Genomic DNA, 19,278 nt, shown 5'->3' with positions numbered 1-19,278 from the left:
TTTAAATAAATCAGAGTTAATATACGTACAGTATTATAAAGGGAACCCTTGTTTTAAAATGAGGGAGGACTGCTTTGTAACATCTTTAACTCTTATATTGTTTAATAAAAGGTAATGTCTTTTTCCAGCAACATGTGCTGAAGACGAATGAGGCCCCTCCTCTTTCCATTGATATACAGTGAGGATTTCTGACTAAATGTACAAGAGAAGCCCTGAAATCTCTTCAAAAGAAAAAAAAAATGTTTACCACATCCATAAAAGGCGAGTCAAAAGCCATTCTAGGAAATATTCCCCAGAAACGAGCGCGCACGCTCCTCTCTGATATATGATGTGTCTATTTATTATTTATTTGCTTATTACATATATAAAAAAAAAAAAAAAAGAAGGAAAAAAAAAGGTCCCCAAGTTTCCTGCTGGGGGAGTTCATTTATTCTGTATGCAAAGGGTGGGGGGAGAGGGGAGAGAGCAGAGAGAAGGGGGGGGAAAATCATCCCCAAGTATAACAAGAGACGAACAGTTAGTGCTGATTTTCATTTGCATAAATTTTCATATATTTTAGTGAAAATAATAGCGGGAGCCGAGGAGCGCTCCTGCTCAGTCGAGGCAGAGGAAAGAAAATCTCAGGGAGCAGCGTGTCGCGGGGAAGGGAGATAACCATTTACACGCTCCGTGGGAACAAACTGAAGCAATTTCCTTCCTTCTTGGACACAAGGTAAGTCAACAATTATCTCTGCGGATTTCCCTTTTCTTCCCCTTCAGGTTTCTTTACGCATTTGACCATCTTTTACGCGAAACCTCCAACCTCTTATTCTGCGCCATCCTGGAAGAATATACCCCTCTAACCCTTAATTAGTGGATTTTTTAAAAACCGATTCCATTTCTTTATTAAGATTTCCTTCTGGAAATCAGTGCGTCTTTTTTTTTGCGCGAAAACGTTAGACGATGGAGGCGCTGCGCTGTTTTTGTCGTGAATGTCACCAAAGAAAAGTGCAATCAATCAGATTTTAAGCAAGGAAGAGAGGAGAGAGAGAGAGAGGGAGAGAGAAAGGAGGGAGACCCCATCGTCTGCATCGTTTAACGCAAATCGATCTGGCTGCTGCAAAGTTTGCATAAAAAAGTTTATGCCGCAAAATTTACGCGCATCCATGCGCACAGAAAGGGAATAAGAACAGGAATGCTTCCCGTAAGAGCATCTGAACTTTTAAGGGGGAGTAAAGGAAGGGGGGGTCACTTCATCCACGGAGCTGCATATTTGAGCCTCGCGCCCCCGTCGCCATGGTGAGGCCAATAAAAGAGGGGAACACTGGCCGCATTAAGCTGTATGTTTGTGCACTGGGGTTGAGATGAAAAACGACTTGTGTGTGTGTGTGCGTGTTTCTTTTCACAGAATGAGTGAAAAAAAATAATTTTTATGTGTTTCCAACTCTGGTTAATAAAAATATAATCTTATATATCTCTATACAGGCTCAGAACCATTGATACTCTCTGTACGCGCCTGCAAAAAAAAAAACAAAAAACTTTTTTTTTATCCAAGTTTGTGCTTTATTTTATCTCCCTTGTTTAGGGCCTTTTAGTTATTATTTTTGCCAAATGATTCAGTCATTAAAATCCGCCAGGTGTCGCGCTCACTCGTGATGCAAATGTCATCCATTTCTACTGCAGCTTTTGCGCAAAAATGCCCCCTTTTACTTCTTAATATTTTAATTATTTTCAACACAAAATAGCAATAGCATCTAGATGCAAACGATCAGCTCTTTATTTTCTATTTTCTTTCTACTTTAAAGAACGTTTTTTAATCGAATCACAATTATTTATCCCAGTTGTTGGTCAAAACTGCACGTGTTACATGTAGTCCTCCATGGATTAGTGACATGCATTGAATGTTTGATGAAGATTATGAGCTGCAAATTTAATAGTTGTTTTTTTAATTTTATTATGATATAAAATGTATTTTTTTAGGTGTATTACAGGCCTGTTTTTTGTGTTTTTTTAGACCGGCCTCCACGTGCAGCAGCACACTTTTTTTTTTTTTTTTTAACACACACATATGGCAGAAGAGCGACTTTTGGGAATTCTCCGCAAATGAAAGCTGCATAGATTCATCGCAAGAGTTTGCGCATTTTTGCAAGAACATCAGAAAGCCTCTAACTTAAAAAAAAAAAAAATGCATTTCCCCACCCCCCCTTTTTTTTTTTTTTAAATACTGGTTTGTTGCAGCGAATTAAGAGGAAATCAATTAACGCCCATTAATCTATTGTCTCTCGCTCTCCATAAAAGCTGATTTTCGGCCGTAAATTTCAGACACTTCTGTGGCTTGCCGCCGCATATTCGCATTAAATCGATGCGATTCCCGTCGCTTTTTAATTATGGCACACTTAAAGTAGCCTGTGGGCTTCATAATTTATTTGCAACCCCCCCATACCCCCCTGCCTTGCACGGTGCAGCTCGCTATAACCCGCCATACGTTGAGTGTGTCAGGCCCAAAACGCTGATTTAAAGCCGAACTAGCAGCACTTACATGATAATATATACCGTTAATTAAATGAGCTTCAAGCATGTCCTCACTTTTAGAATCCCCCCCACATTCAGACAGACTTTTCTTTATTATTAATATGCCTCACAGAGTCATACACACTGAGTAATTGCTCTACATGAACAGGTGATGAGATGTTTGGTGTTCATGAGTTCAACTTCCTGCACTGGTTGGGATTAAATTTAGTTTTTTTTTGCAAATCAGAATACAACTTTTGCAGATATTTGCTCATTTCTAGCCACCAACATGCCTCTGGTGTAAATCTGGTTAGATTAGAGTTGTGAAAAATAAAAGAAAGTTGGGGGATTTAGAAGTAAACCGCTGATGCACCAACAGGGCCGTACAATAGATTTTAAAGAGGCAGGGGCTCAACACTTAAGAAGGAACCATACTGAGTGACAAGACAAACAAACTAAAACAAACTAATCTAAAATTATGTTTTTTTTTTTGTTGTTTTTTTTTATTACAAAATATAAACATTGGTGGCTTACAGCCATACCGTCCTGATCTCGGAAGCTAAGCAGGGTTGGGCCTTGTTTGTGTAAAAAAATCGGATGCAAATATTACAAAATTAAGAGAAAACTAAATATTTCATTAATTAAATAAATTATATAATTTTATCTAATTAATTAAATTATGTGATTTCAGATGAGCTGTAGCTTAAAATCCAACAAATACCTTCAAATTACATTTGTAATGTATGAGTTAACTCGATGAAAGTGAATTATTGAAATTGTCAACAAGTGAGGAGTGAGATATGGCGCTTTAATGAGCAGGTAAAAAATATTTAATATTTCAGGAAAGGACTACGTTTGATTGCTGATTTAGTGTGTAGAAATGTAAAAAAAAAAAAAAAAAAAAAAAAGGAAGATTGATACTGATACATTAAATGCAATTCCACTTATTTGTCAAAATAAAATAAAATAAATAAAATATTGCCTTTTCATTACTAAGGAGTCTGAACTACATGATGGTCAAGCTAAAGACTATCACAGATTACCTTGGGGGAGACATTTTTGTTGTATCTGATTAACATCTGCCCACTTGTTGTCTGAGGAACCATAAAAAACAAAAACCTTGCAACTTTATCTTTCAGCAGTCCCAAAGCATGATGCTGCCACTAAATTAGTAAAGTTGTCTTTGGCTGGAATCCACTATATTTTCACACCTTATTTCAAAATTCGCTTCTCCAAATCAGAGATTTGAAAATCATTGGGATGTGATTGCAGAGGTGCAAGGAGGGCCAAATTATGTTATGCAATAAATAAATATACCATAAGTGACATGTAACATTTATTTATTTATCAAAAACAAGAATAATATTTAAACATACTATCCCAACTTAAAAAACATCCCGTTAAATAAAAACACATTTAAAAGGAATTAATTAATGTAATGTCGTTAAAAAAAACAGATGTACTTCAAAAATAATATAACTACTTTTCTTCATATTTATAAATAAATATAATATGAAATAATTCTATGTATTTTAGAGGGTCCCCAGTCTGTTACGTTGATATTTTTGGTATCATATGCTGAAATGTTTGGGAACACCTGACCTGGAACGTCCATACTGCACTAGGCCCACAGCACCATGCTGCCACTAATATTTGCAGGTAGCTTTAAAAGAAATGAAACTCGTTGCATCAAATTCTTGTTTTTAAATCATTATTTAAGCACCTGAAACAACTCAGAGTCCCACAGCATGATGCTGCCTCTATATGCTGGAGATTTGAGATACTCTTTAGAAGGAAAAAAATTATTAAATAACTTTTGTAATTGAAGAAAATCACAACTCAGGCACTTGTAGGTCCCTGTATCTGCACATGATGCTCCCCAGTCCCACAGCATGACGCTACCACCATGCTAGACAATAGAAAGAGACTTCTATTGTCAATACTTATAGCCGATATTAGCAGTTTGCTTTTTCTTTCATTGGTATCACCTGATATGTGGCTGATTTATTAGTACTTTCAGATGCAAAGGAAGTGTATGCATTTCCCACTTCCTCTATTCTTAATATTTTGTTTGATTCATTTCTAGGTGTTTGTTTTTTATTTACATTTACACTTGTGTAAAATTGGCCTTTTTGTGTCATTTTATCAGGTTAATAGAGGAAGAAAAAGCAATATTAGCTCCCAAAATTATCCCATAAATATCAGCAGGGCATATCAGGGATTGGTTAGACTAACATCAAAATAATTGGTATAGACATTGAGCTGGAAAAAAATAATATATATATATATATATATATATATATATATATATATATATATATATATATATATATATATATATATATATATATATATATATATATACATATATATATATATATATATATATATATTGCTTGATCTCTACAAGACAGAACAGAAATGTGAAGCTTGATTTACTGTTTAATGAAACGTTACTGAAAATATGATGCAATAGGAGAGGCATGCAAAGTCAAACAGGAACGGCAGACAAATAAATCCTAAAAAGAAAAGGAGGCCACTTCCACTGGCGTGGAAGTAAGTGACAGGCAACAGATCAGGGAAAGATAAAGTGAAGAGCAGCTTTCTGAGTCACAGGAGAAAGGTGTATATGCTTCTTCCATTGTCGCCTCCTCCAACCTTCCGGGAGTGACATCAGAACTACTCACACTTTGACTGTTTATGCAAATGGTCGAGATTTTCCTTTACTTTTTAAATGTCCTGTTTGCCTGCATCACAAACGCCTAATCGAAACTAATAATCTGTTTTAAGCAGAGTAATTAAGAAATAAAACAAATCCACCTGAAAATCAATTCTGCACTCATATAGTCTCTGCTGATTCGTTCTTGTTTTTGTTTGTTGAACAGTGGCGGTCCCTGAGGACAAAGAGAGAAGATGTGGGGTGGAATCTACCTACTCGGGATTACATTAATAAAAGTATTTATTTCCCTCAGGGAGAGAGGCGCAAATCATTCCAAATCCCGCTAAAATTAGATTACAGAAGAAGAAGTGCACCTTGGGTAAACCCTCCTCTCTTCGCTTGTTTAACCAACTTAACAGATCTAGTTTTAGGTATGTAGATGGAAGACAAGTGGAGGTGGTGGTCTATCATAATTAGATGGAAACAGGCACTCAAATTAAAAGAAAACAACAGGCGTCCGGACATATCCTCAGATATGCTATGGAAGTAGTCAACCTCCATCTCTCTGGTCAAAATAAAACAAAAAAAACACAAGTAAACCAAAATATCACTTTGCATCGTTTGCTAAGTCATTATGTTCGGGCAAAGCCTGGACGGCTAATAAATCAGAGGCTGTTTACGACCTTGCCGGTGCTGATAAGGCAATAAATACACCGCCTATTACAGGTAATGCAAATACAATAATAGGGCTGTAACTTTCTCGCCCCCTCCATGCATTGTTTTTGTGGCCTTGTTTTTGATATTTATAAGGGAAATGGGAAGGGAATGTCACATTATAGCGGCCCCAATCAGGGATAAATGATGGCCCCCTGTTGCATCGCTGCAGTGCGGTCCCTCAGACACATTTGTTTGTTTCCATACCGCTGGCTGGTGGGGTTCCCCTGACTCAGAGCCAGGCTTCTCTGCGTAAAAAACCTGCATAGCGTATAACACAGAAACTTGTGCACATATTCCTTTATTTTTATTTTTTTTTAAGCGAAACAAAACTCCTGCACTGAAAGCTTGCAGGATCCAACTGATGATCCGTGATGCTTGGCAAATGAGCGGAAAATATGCAGCTCTAATGGGACCTGTGCAGGTTGGAAACTCGGGAATCGGAGTGGATAACAAAGCCTGTTGTTTAGGCAGCGTCTCAAAGACAACATCAGGTGTTTATGGTCTGTTTCACCTATAGAGCAGAACTTGTAAACATTCTGCATTGTACCAAATCAGTTTGGCGCCCAATTCTAAGCAAAATCATCAGGAAATTACCTTCAAATATAAAAGAAAAGCAAGTTTATCTTTTAGTTAATACAAGTTAACTTTTACAGTTTTGTTTCCCGTTATATATGTGAACATATTTTAACCTCCAGGCATCATCGACTTGACTGACTTAACCCCCACCGTTCGCACCAAAGTAAACTTTAAAGGCAGTTTTATTCTTTGTCTCCCATTTGCCTTTTTAAAGACTTAACCCGTTAGGTGTCCCAAGAGTTGAAGAACAGCAACTGATTTAATTTGTCCTTTTGCAGTTGGTTAAAAAATTGTTTTTGGTGACTTTTGTCTGGCTAGTTAACCCCTAGAACCCTACGGACCCACCGGTGGGTCCAGCTGCTACGAGACCTCGTAATTTTAACAAACCCCCAGTATTGATGTAAAAAACACATTTGGCACAGTTTGGTGACATTTTTGGATAAATGTGCCAAAATGGCCCCTCTGCCTAAGAAATTTCTCACTAATACCATTCTAAAATAAATATGATTCATCTGATTGAGTCCAAATTTGGTATATTTTTACACAACATTTAGATTTAAAAGTCTGTACTACTTTTTTGTGCTATAAATAATATTTTGGTAGTGTTTTGCAATGTTTATTTCAAAGAAATATTTGGCGAGGTTCAAAAAATGCAAAATATTTTGTATTTTGTCCCTAATATTTCAGGCAGGGTCAAAGCTACAATGGTGCTGACACCAGAAAACCATTCTATGACATCTTACCTTTACAGACGTACCAAAAGTTTCTTCTTAAATCTACCGGTAATAGCTGTGAGGCTATAATTGATTTACTTTTGTGTGTTTTTGTCAGGCAGAAATTTATTTATACCCCCTTAGGGTGTAAGAGGTTAACAGGTTGAAAGGGCTAAAACGGGTTCATTTAGGCTATATTATACAGTCCTTAATAGTCTAGATGTATTTTTTATCATTTTTAGGAGGAAAACCGTCTAAGTAGAACTCATTTGACCCCTTTTTTTTCTCACGAGAGTACGCATGAGAATTTGACCTATAGTTCATGTGGACGTAGCGTTAGCAATGGTTTGTTAATCATTGTTTTTCTAGGTCTCTTACACAATAGGTAGAAAGTTATTCTGGCAGAAGCATTATCTAATGAGTCCATGATTGTTGGAAACATCTTTGTTTGGTGGAAAAGAAACAGGAGTTGGTGAAAGCAAGGGAGGCTTATGTTGGGATTGACGTAAATACAGGAGGAGGATCAAAATCTTCCTCTTGTAGGCTTTTATGGTTTGAACAAGCCAAGATGGAAAAAACAAACACATTTTAACTTTAAAGCTTAACTCTAACACCCATATATTGAGAAGAAAAAAGTCAGACTTCCAGGTGATGACATCCCCAAAAACGTTAAGGCGTCCCTCCTGGCCCTGTGTTGATGCTACTAATAGTTTGTATCCAAATAAATTACACTATCTTCTGGTTTGTATGTGTACAGGATACTTTGGTGTCATTTGAGTAATCATTATCATATAAACTTTATACATTTCCCCATTATATATTGGCATTAGAGGAAGTTTAAGCAAATATTATTAACTGAAAAATTTAGTGTATTCCCTTTTATTGTATGGGTACTTTGGGTCCATTAGGAGGAAAATGAAATTCCCTTTAAATTAGCATTTTACTGCCATACATCCATATATACATAACTTGTTCTTATGTGTGGTAATCCTATATAAAGGATTTGGTGAACTAAACCATTTGGGCACTAATTTGCTCTTTGAAATATATTAGATGTATTCTCACTATATGGGTGTAGGTCAGTTTTAGATGAACCTGACATAATGAATCCCCTTATAAATAAGAAAATAAACAAAAATCTTTCCCTTCCACAGAGTTTATCAGTATCAGTTGATCTGTATTACTATGTTTTGGAGAAGCATATGTATTTTTAAAACCCAGAATGTAACTGAAGAGTTGTATCTAAAAACGCTTCCAGGTTTGGCATCAACTAGTTTCATTCCGGCTTTTTAGCATAAATTCATCAGCAGCAATAATTGCTGGTTAGGTCTGCCACTGTTGTTGGTGATATAAATGGCCGACGTGTGATATTCATGCAAAAGCTTGTGCGGTCACGTTCAGCAGCTGAGGGAGTCTTGATTCATGCAGGCATTATGCACGGCGGACGCTTATGGCACCTCTCTGCGATGCCGTGCACACCGGCCCATTTGTTTGGAAATGGGTTTACATGCATCTTCCTCTGGATGGCCCTCCCTCCTCTCCCTTAGCTTACAACCCCAGCACACTCACTCACCCAGACTGGGCAAACTGGAAACATACAGCTGGATGATCTGAAACAGAGGGTTTTCATTTAGGTGATGTAATTCACCCTCTGCCAGCCATGTTGGAGAAATTAAGCTAGGCTGTTGCAGCTATAAAAAGCTGTTTAAAGCTTTGGGTTCAGTATCCTATAGTCATTTTCACAGATAAGCGTAGAACTGGGGCTAATTTTCATACAGCAGGTGTTATTTTCCCATTTTGTAACCACTGATTTTTCGGTATTCAGTTCTTGAAATCGTGGTATAGCTAATAATACCTAATCTAACAGACCTCTAAAGAATGTGACGACTTAAAAACATGGAGCTAAACACTTAACTTGGCCATGATTGATATAAAACAATTGATTTATCTTTTTACAACACAAATCTGATGCTTCCTGGTAAGTTCCAAACCCCCAGGTTTATTATTTCATAAAATACTGAAAGAATCCATCAAATGTTTAAGTAAATCCTTCAATGTGGTTAGATATGAAAAAAAAATCATCTTTTTTAGGGTTAACACAGATTTTGTGATTAGGATTATTCAACATGGTTAAAGGTGATAGCTACAAGTTAAGGTCCTCCTAGCCAGTATGTGGCAAACTCGACCGGTCTCTTTAATGTCCTGCTTTCCAGCTGATTACTAGTTCCGTTAATGCTAAATGTTGTTAACTAACCTGTCCAGAGGAAAAGTCGCAACCGCTGCTTCTTCTCTGAGCCCCTTTGCTTCTGTACAGTAAATCAGTACCAAAGCTTAAAATTTTTAGACAGATGTTCACCCTCTTTTTACGTAATTCTTTTCTTGAATCTGACATATGTAACACTGAGAATATACAATTACACAGGCTTTCTAGGCTCTGGCAGTGCTGATATCCACGTCATGTGATTTGAACCTACTGCTCCTGTTGGTGCAAAACTTTTTTTGTTATTGTTGGCATTGTAACCAGATATTTGGACATTCTGTGAGTGAACTATTTTTGAAACATTTATGGTTTTAAACAAAAAAGTTGTAGCTTTGACCTTTAAGTTTAGGTAATAAGAAGTTAGGACAATAGAAAGTTGTGGAAAGTGAACACACGATTTGGTTTATAACAAAATGATAGATCATTTGTTTATGAAAATAACAAGGCTACATTTACTCTAAACATAATAATGACATTTATTTTAGAACAACACAATGACTTGGTTTACTAAAATGATGACATGCTAACTCTAGGAAATGTAAAAGGTTGGCTAGCCTTAGGAAAGATATAAATGACATATTTTTTTTTTAATGGAGAAAACAATAAACACAATTGTCAGGCTAAAAGATATCTATTTTAGGTCTAGAAAAATTACTGATAGGGTTTATGCTAGCATGATTAGTTTGTAGCAAAGATCAACCCAAGGAAACTATACCGAGAATTCTATGTTAAACAGGCTAACATGGCTGAAAAATAACAACATGGTTCAGTTTAATAAAATAAATCCTCTTTGTTAATGCATCAGGATATATCAGTATGAATTGTGTCGTTAAACTTGCATCATGACATTAGTCATATCACCAACTTCTTGCCAATTCCCACTCTATTGTTGATTAATAAAAGGTTTAGGTTTTTAAAGCATTAACATTAATTAGTTAAATAAGATCACTTACAAAATTAGGTTTATGAAAAATAATGACAAGAACAAGAGTGGAGAATATTTTTACGTTGCTAAATTCAAGAACAAACTAACATATTTTGAAATTGATTTAAATTGTTGTTTAATCCATCAAAGAAACAAATGAGTGCTTCATTTATCTGTGTCTGAGGGAAAGTTTAATGTGGCTAATGTTTGGCTGATGTCACTGAAAATAACACAGAATACTTTCTTGCTGCGTAATGGGGATTTATCAACGTGAAACCAGATTTGAGGAGGGACAACCCAAGTTTTACTGAATTTCTAAAGGCTTATTTAAAGACTCTCATCAGCAGATGTGCCAGGAGAGGATCATGCATTTCCCTAAAGTTTAAAAGATTTTTTTCTATCCTTAACAGAAATTCTTGCCAAGAAATGCTTAGAGAATTTGATCAAAAATACAAATGATCTCCACACAACCTCTTAGCTTCTGAGTTTGAGAGTCTCCATCAGTGAGACCAGACAGACTGTAAATGAGATAAGTGCTAAAACCCAGATTTTAGACAGTATGTCCACACCTCTATGAACAGCCTCTCTTTGCTGCTTCACAGTAATGTTGCAAGCCCCACTCCCCCCTTTTTTTGGTTTGTTCCCCTCTTAGTGTCTCCTTATGCCTGTCTTTGTCCAGATTTGGCACGAGTCGCACCACAAAAGTGGCTTTTTCGGAGGCTATACCCCTATGAGGTCACACCCAACAGACACTCACTAGACGGCGTTGGCTAGCACTGCATGCCGAAGTACTAAACTATTCAGGTAGTTTGGGAAGTCAACCTCTTTTCAGCGTGTTTTCTATTCCAAGGGGATCTTTAACTTCTAGAAAAAACCAGCAGTTAGAGGGGAATTTAATAATGAAGCTCTGAATTTGAGTACAATAGAACTTTGTTGCCGGAGAATTGCCTCAGCATGCACTGTCAAGTCAAATATCTCGCTCGACTTTTGGCTTGTCAGCTGTTGGCGCTGGCGAACATGTGCACTGAATATTCTTGAAAATCCCTTCGGACAAGCACTTTTGAGACCTGCAGCAGGTTTTCCATCCCGATATAGAACCTTTTTCACATCATTCAGGAATACCTATCACCACCGTTAAGAAAGCGGTGTCAGATTTAACACATCCAGCGTCATCGGTTTGGGACAAAAAAGCTACTTTTCTTCACCACATCTGGCGGCACACATGCTGCTTTTCATATCGCCTCAAACTAAAGCCTCAAAAGCCAAATCCAGGTCCTCCACGGGGACGCCTCCATTGTCTGCCTGAACTTTATATAACGCAGGGTGTCATGTAAAATGAAATTACAAGCAGCTCTGGTGTGCATCTAGTTATCCTCTGAGTGTAACCTTCATGGTGGAGGTGTAAGCTTAGCGAAGCATTCTCTGCAGTTATGGCTGGTTTGGAATTCCATCCGCCGTGGTTTGCACGCTTGTGTTCGTCTAAGACTTTTCTGGATTAGTCCACAAACAAATCCCCCTGCTTCCTAGCAATGACTAACATGCGTCTCAATGCTTTGTCAGCATCTCTAAATGATACGGTTATGTAATGCTGCTCTTTTCTTTCACTCAGTATTTCTCAGTCTGAGACAAAACTGCAGCAACAGGAGCTTGTGTTAAACCTGAAAAACTGATGCTATGTTTTATGGATAAATGCAGTTCATGACCATTTGTCTTAAACGTCCTATTTGTTGTGTGTTTTTATACGATGAAGATAGTCTTTTTTATTCTAAAACATATTTTTAGCTGTTGAAATTGGTGCTTAGAGTTAAGCAATGTACACATAATACACATATTAGATTAAGATATGAGAAGAAATGCTTTATAAGTGTCAAACATGTGAAAATAAATGGTATGAGAACAGCAGACAGGATAAACTCTTAATATTGTTATTAAATAAATAAAGATAAACTAGCAAACTACTGCTATGGTTCATATATTAAAATACCAATGATATGATTAGAAAAAGGTCACGTTTGAAACATTAACACATCATTGCTATGGGTGTATTATTTAAGTGAAAACTTAATGGTTAACTTGCATGTTAAATTTGAAATTTTTAGCACACTAATGCTGTAGCTGAAGGATTTTCCTGCCAAATTAAAAAATTAGCATAATATAGCCAAGCTAAACTAGCATGCTCAGCTAGTTTCAGAAATTAGCATGCTAATGGAAGTTTAGCATGTCAACTCTGGGGTTTAAGAATTAGCATACTTAATATGATTATTTTTATCTGTGGTGTCTTTAGTTTAGCTTTACATTATTTAAACATCATAAACATGTTAGGAGATAAAAAAGTAGGTTCTATTATTAATGAGTTAGATAGTTATATATAAGTAATTGAAATCAGGTGGCAGTTTTAAATGCTTGGGTTAATAAATATTATATTCCTAATCTGCCATAGCAATATAGCTATAAAAATCAGCACATAAAACTGTGGCCTAGTTTACATAACAAATTTAACTTTGGTGAATTTTTATTAGATATGAGGCACACCTTTTTAAAGGGAATTCTATGTAAACTGGTATGTAGTCATCTTAAAATAAAATACTAGTTTTAAGGGTGTCTAAAATAGCTTTTTTGATGATTTAGCCATTATTTTGAAGTTTTTTAGTAGCTTGGATAATAAATTACTTCCTCAACCCTATTGATGACCAAGTACCTCCTTACAATCCCTTAGCAAAAAAGTAGTTTATTCAAGTATACTTAAAGGGCACGAATTTCATACTTAAAATCAGGCATTGCACTTAGTGTTTACTTATTCTAAACTATATTTCATATACTTAACATTAGTATAGTCAAGTGTAATTGACTATATTATTGTTTATTTTATTGTTTACTAAAGTATACTTTAAGTATACTTTAGTAAACTTAAAAATGTCCCAATTTAGTACACTAAAAGTACATGTTCGGTATACTTTCTAAACTTATACTTAAGTATTCTTAATAGAATTTACTTCAAGTATACTACTTTTTGCTAAGGGATATACTAGTCAGAGAAACCCAAATTTAGTCAATGAGTTGGACACATCCAAAGCAAAGTATTTTGAATTAAAATGTATAAGGTGAATATAAAACAAATGAATTTCAAATCATATCTTATTGTAATTTGTTTCCTCCAAAATGAGTTATCTTCAGTCATTAGACCATACTGTATTACAAATGTTACATAAATGTTTTACACATTTGTCAATTGTAAATGTGTAGTAATTCTTTAGTTCTTACTTTTGAGGGTTATTGAAATTTGCACCTTTTTTTTCTTTTTCTTTTTCTTTCAGGAGACCTCACTAACTTTGGTTCCCATTGCTCCTCATTCCCCTTGATGAACCTCTGGGGGTAAGGGCCCTGTGTGTTTATAAGTCCAAATGTGTGTGTTTGTGTGTGTGTCCTCCCCAAGCTAAAGCGGACGCTTGGTCTCCCTAGCTTCCGTTTTTTTTTTTTTACCCCTTTCCATGCCTGCTGCTGCTGTTGGAGTATTCACGCTCCGGGCTGTTTTTCTTTGAGAGAGAGAGAGGCAAGGGGAAAGACAGAGTATAAAAATATGCAAATGCTATTGTCGAAGCGGCAGAGCGAGAAGGGGGTAGAGGTGCACCTTCTCACCTCTCCACGAGCCACTGATACTGTTCCATCCATCCATCCATCCATCCATCCATCCATCCATCCATCCATCCATCCATCCATCCATCCATCCATCCATCCATCCATCTACACCCCCATTGTAAGACCTGGTAGGTGGGGAGGATATCGGATGAAGCGGTGCTCCAAGGGGCCCACAGCGGCAGGATGTTAGAATATACCAAAAGGCCAGGGTTGTCTGTCTTACTTTGTTTTTTCTTGATCCACTGCAAGATACAAACTGGCCCACACAGGCGAGTCTTTCAGCTTTACTGTGAGCCTTCATCATAAATAACCTGTGCCTAACAATATGCTTGTGACGACCCGCAAATCTGTGAGGCAGTAACAGCCAGTAAATCTGAACAGAACAGGTAGAGACAAGAGAGGCAGTGATGCTGGTCGTTGTAAACCGCGGCCATGCGCATTAAGCAGATAGAATTTTATTGTTGCGCTTCATTAAGTCACGTTCTGCCGTGCCACCTTGCTTGGCTTAACCTGTTTGCACCTTGTGTTGTCAGTGGGTTGCACACAAGAGTCCTTAAAACAGCCAAAAACATCATTTCACAGGAATACTGCCAGGCACACCAAAAAAAGTAAAAAAAAAAACAAAAAAACAAAACAATTCACTGGAATTGTTTCTAAGTTTGAAAGCCTACATACTTATGTTTACTCTTCAATAAAATTGGTAAGAAATTCACGTAGAACGCAGTTTTCAAACATGATTTTGATCCAAAGTAGGCACTTGTTACTCATCAAAAAAGATAAATAGCTCATGTCAAACAGCGTTATTAAAAGTAGTGGTATGCCTTCAAAATTCATTAAAAACATTATCTTAGGTTTAACAAGGAGCCAATCTAAGAAACTGAAAATGACAGCAATCCAGCCGCCATAATTCTCCACTAACCCTGTGCAAATGCCAGCTTTAGATATACAAACTTTTTTAGATGTGATGTAGGCTTACAGGTTGGTTTATTTCCACTTACCTTGGGAAATCCAGTTAATTAAATCGTTTTTCCCTCATAGTGAAAAATGGAAGTGCATTTTAATACACAAATATTAATATTAGCAATTGATTTTTCAAATAAGGCTTGCTTAGGATATATGGATTATATAACTACTTGCCATTGTCACCACTGGCTGTCCTGAAAGTCGTTAGATGATGTCATCGCCTTATTTCTATATTCCGTAATGATGATCCAGCGCTTGGGAGAAAGGAATATCAACATTAGCAAGACAGAAAGTGATTAGAAACAATAAATATCAGTAAAACTAAAGATTAACTCAATAAAACAGTTTCAAGTATCCAGTAAAATATGACCTAAACAAAAAATACATAATTAATCAAAGGATCTAATTTAGTGCAATGGTTTGAAAGCGTAATAAATATTTGTCTTCTGCATCCAATGTAAGGAGAGCTGCTCTTTTCATTTTTAACCACAGCCCTCATTGCTTGCTAAAGACAGTCAAATTAGAGCAATTAGTGTTAATGTTGCCAACAAGGTCTCCAACAACACATGAAAAAGTCCCTATATTTGTCACTGGTTACTTTTTTGAGAAAAACTTGCTAGAGTCGTCTGAAAAGTCACTAAATATACCAACCGATTGGCTGAGTTGGAAACAGACTTACTACTGTGTAAAAACAGCCTTTATATGTGTTAATATACCTCCATATGCTAATGTTAGCATTATGGTGTATTGTAACCAATCTGGTTAGTATTAAAAAAAATAGAGAACCTCGGTTGATACTAGTGTACATTTAAGCAAATATGCTAAGTGATTGAGTAATGAGTAATTAATGCTTTAATTCCAACTAGTCTAGTGTTTTGAAAATCATTTTCTGGCGATATTATTTCAAAAAAGGGTTTAAGTCAGTTAAAATAAGATTTATGTTATTTTATTTACTCAGTGAGCAATAGAGAAATCTGAAAAAAGTTAGTATTGATACCCCTAAACAAAATCAAACACAGATCTTCAGACGTCACCATTCAACATATTCTCATTATCAGTGCGTATGAAATCGTACGAAAAGTTATGCACACTATTTCGTACGTTTTGGACAGTTTTCCTCAAAAAACCACATCAGTGCGCATGCGCTGGCAGACAGAAAAAAAAAACAGATCAGCGGACGGACGTAAAATTGGGAAAAACAGTGCAATCATCACTTATTCATGTCTCTAACTACATTGCTTGCTGTTTTATATCTTAGGGTTAGGGTTAGGATTAGGGCTAATTGTAATTTATATTCTATATTGGTGAATGGTGCTTCAAACGCGCATACAACGAAAAAAACGTCCAAAACGTACGAAATTACGGTGCATAACTTTTCGTACGATTTCATACGCACTGATAATGAGAATAGGTTGCACCATTTGTATAATATAGTATCATGGCTGCTTTTGGAGATGATCAAAGCAGTGCTGATTTGAATGTAATCTTTGAAAATCTCTTTCATTGTCCATCCTCTGAAAATAGAACAAATGCAACCCAATAAAAATAATAGGGACACTGAAACAGTCAAGTAAACACTGAAGGTTGCTGTTAAAGCAATATCTTCATGGTATGATAGTGGCAGTGTCATGCTGTGGCTCTACTAAGACTTGATCCAAAAGTGGTTAGAGTCTAAAGCAGATATATTCCGATTCATCGCTGTGACTTATGCTGTAAATAATACATTAAAAGGTTAACCGCAGCATGATGCGGCCACTGCCGTGCTTCAGCACGGGAACGGTGATTATTATTTAGCAGGTTTCTATTTGTGCACCATTTAGAGAGCATTTTCCTTCTGTTTCTTGAGTCACAGCAAAATGCACAGTTTTTTTTGCATAAAGATCATTGGACGATGACATTAGTCGTGTTCCTGGCATTGTCCAGAAAAAGAAACGAAACCTAACCGGAATCCACTCAGGGAGAGAGGGGCCCCATTTGCAAAGCCCTCACGCTTGCGGGAAGACTTTCTGAAGTGATTATGAAGACAGTTCAGATCAAAAGGGTTTGAGGAGTCTGAGAGAGGAGGAGAGAGAGACAGAGGCAGCAGCAAAATAAGAAGCTGGGTAATCACGCTGAAGCCCCTCCGCACAAGAAGATGGCACCGGTCCCCCTCCTACCTCCACCCAGCTGCTTTGCAAATGTAATGTGACACGTACGGATAAACAGATTATCAAGCTGAAAAAATAAAGAAGCAAGGCCGAACGGATGGGCCGAAGAGAACCGGCTACAACTTATAGAAATTAGAGTGGCAGAAATAGTTTATTTAATGAACTCCGGGGGCCGGGCAGTGTCAGGGAAATGATGATTAATTCTCCGGCGCTGATACAGGTCTAAATGATATAATTTGGGAATATTAGCGGGAACATTAGATGATGAGGCAGAGCTTTCTCGTGCTGGTGTCGAGTCGGCGGGGCTTCTCTTCTTTTTCTCTTTTCCTTTGCTAGTTATTATAGATTAATCCATAATCCGCACAACTTAAAGACATTTTGTCAGCGGAGCTCAGGGATAGAAGCTGTATGATTTTTTTTCCTCCTCTTAAATATATCTCTACTCCTGCTTATTTCCACTCAGTGTGATGTCACATCGTCACACATTTTCCACTGAACGTGCTCCAAAACATCTCATTCTAACAGTTCCGAGGTGCGTCTTTATCGGTTTACGTAACCGGAAATTCATCATGCACACCCATCTGTGTGTGTAACCTGGAAATAAATGATTCTAAGGTTTCCGACGCTCCCAATGTGACGATACGAATCATGTTTTTTTAGTCGCTTATTTGGCATTCATATGTTTTTTTGTTCTTTTGTTCTTTCTCCACAGACTTTAAAGGATCTGAACCCGAACCGAACAAAGAGACAAAGGCAAGCTCCATATTTAATTCGGTATATTAGTTGCAGTCACACTTCAGTGCAAAGAGCGAATCTGTAAATCTGGAGCAGATTTAACTCCCTTAAACCACAGATCATCTACAAAATGTTGATTTTTCACAAGACAGTTAGCATGATGTTTCTTTGCATTGTCCTCAGCGTGAAAAATCTGTTTTGTGTTTTTGCAAGTGTGCAATAAAAACAAGGAAGCAGAAGACAAGCTCTGTGTCTGTTTTGTGCTCCCAGAAGTGCCTTACTTAGTAAGAAGAGGGTTCGTGTCTCTTCTCCTTCCTCTCTGTGTCCTGATTTACCCTTGTGGCTGGGACAAGCATCCCTTTGAGGACGCACAAACAGACGGACAGACGGAAAGGGTCTCAACAGTGACCAGCGCCTTTTCATCCCAGCACCAACCAAACCAAAAGCCAAAACAGGGGAGCAAAAAATAAAATAAAATAATAAATTCTGCTTTTCCTTACTGTCAAACTCCTGTAAATACCTTTTTTTTTTTTTCGTGTGTTTGCAAATACAAATGCCAGAAAGCTGACAAGAGCAGCGAGACAGCGGCAGGAACAAAAAAAAAAGAAACCCTACGGAGACATGGATATAAAAATATCTCACCCGAAAGAGAAAAAGAGGGAAGAAAAAGCTGGAGTTCACCAGCAGAGATTTGGCTGGTTTTGTCACAGCAGCGTAAAAAACTTAAAAACATGTTTCACAGTAGCACAGTGAAGTTAGTTTCTTTAAAAAAAAAACAGATCAAAAGATTAGGCTGAAATGGAAAAAAAAAGTAAGTGTAAAAAAATAACTAAGTACACTTTATGTATTTCACACAGAAGGTGGTGTGGCACTCTTAACACAATTCCAGTTTGGAAAGACATTAGCAATGACAACCGATTAAACGTGAGAGTTTTGGGGAAATAGATTTAAATTAACCAACTTATTTTTTTCTTGCGGTGGGAAAATAGCAGGTGTGAGTTATCACAATGCTGAGTTAGAAATACATTAGCAATTATTCATGCGTAAATAACTTTTGATAGAAAATTGGGGAGGAAAAGAGTAAGAGCTATAATTTCCAAAAAATTGCAGTTTGTAATGGATTTAAGAGTTAAAGGTGGAGGATTTTAAAACACTGCGAGAATGGAAAGATATCAGCAATGGGAAAATAACAGGTTTACATGAGAACAGTGCTAAGTTGGAAGGACATTAGCAAGTAGCTTTTTAGATACTTAATTATGTTAGAAAATTGGAAGAAAATAGATCAAGAAATAGAGTTTTCATTGTTCTATTGTTCGTAAAGATTTAGGAGTGTCAAAGTCGTAAAGACTTTAAAACGATTTCAAGACGGTAAAACATCTGCAATGACCTAACTTTATAGGTAAATTACTAGGGGTGTCAACAATAATCGATTCAGCGATGCATTGCAATGCGGGGCA

General features: G+C 36.8%; 1 long non-coding RNA gene across 1 annotated transcript; it reads left to right on the top strand.

Annotated features, from left to right (window-relative positions):
- The first annotated feature begins 503 nt into the window (after nucleotides 1–503).
- On the top strand, nucleotides 504–18,942 carry LOC119781567. The gene is made up of 3 exons (XR_005280588.1): nucleotides 504–712; nucleotides 13,655–13,712; nucleotides 17,799–18,942. It is a non-coding gene; the product is annotated as an uncharacterized LOC119781567 (long non-coding RNA).
- Nucleotides 18,943–19,278: the final 336 nt, after the last annotated feature.

This window comes from Cyprinodon tularosa, unplaced genomic scaffold, assembly GCF_016077235.1.
Source record: "Cyprinodon tularosa strain WSP-4 unplaced genomic scaffold, ASM1607723v1 ctg18, whole genome shotgun sequence".
NCBI classification, from domain to species: Eukaryota; Metazoa; Chordata; class Actinopteri; order Cyprinodontiformes; family Cyprinodontidae; genus Cyprinodon; species Cyprinodon tularosa.
The sequence above is the reverse complement of the archived record's forward strand: the minus strand, read 5'-3'. Positions and strand labels throughout refer to the sequence as shown.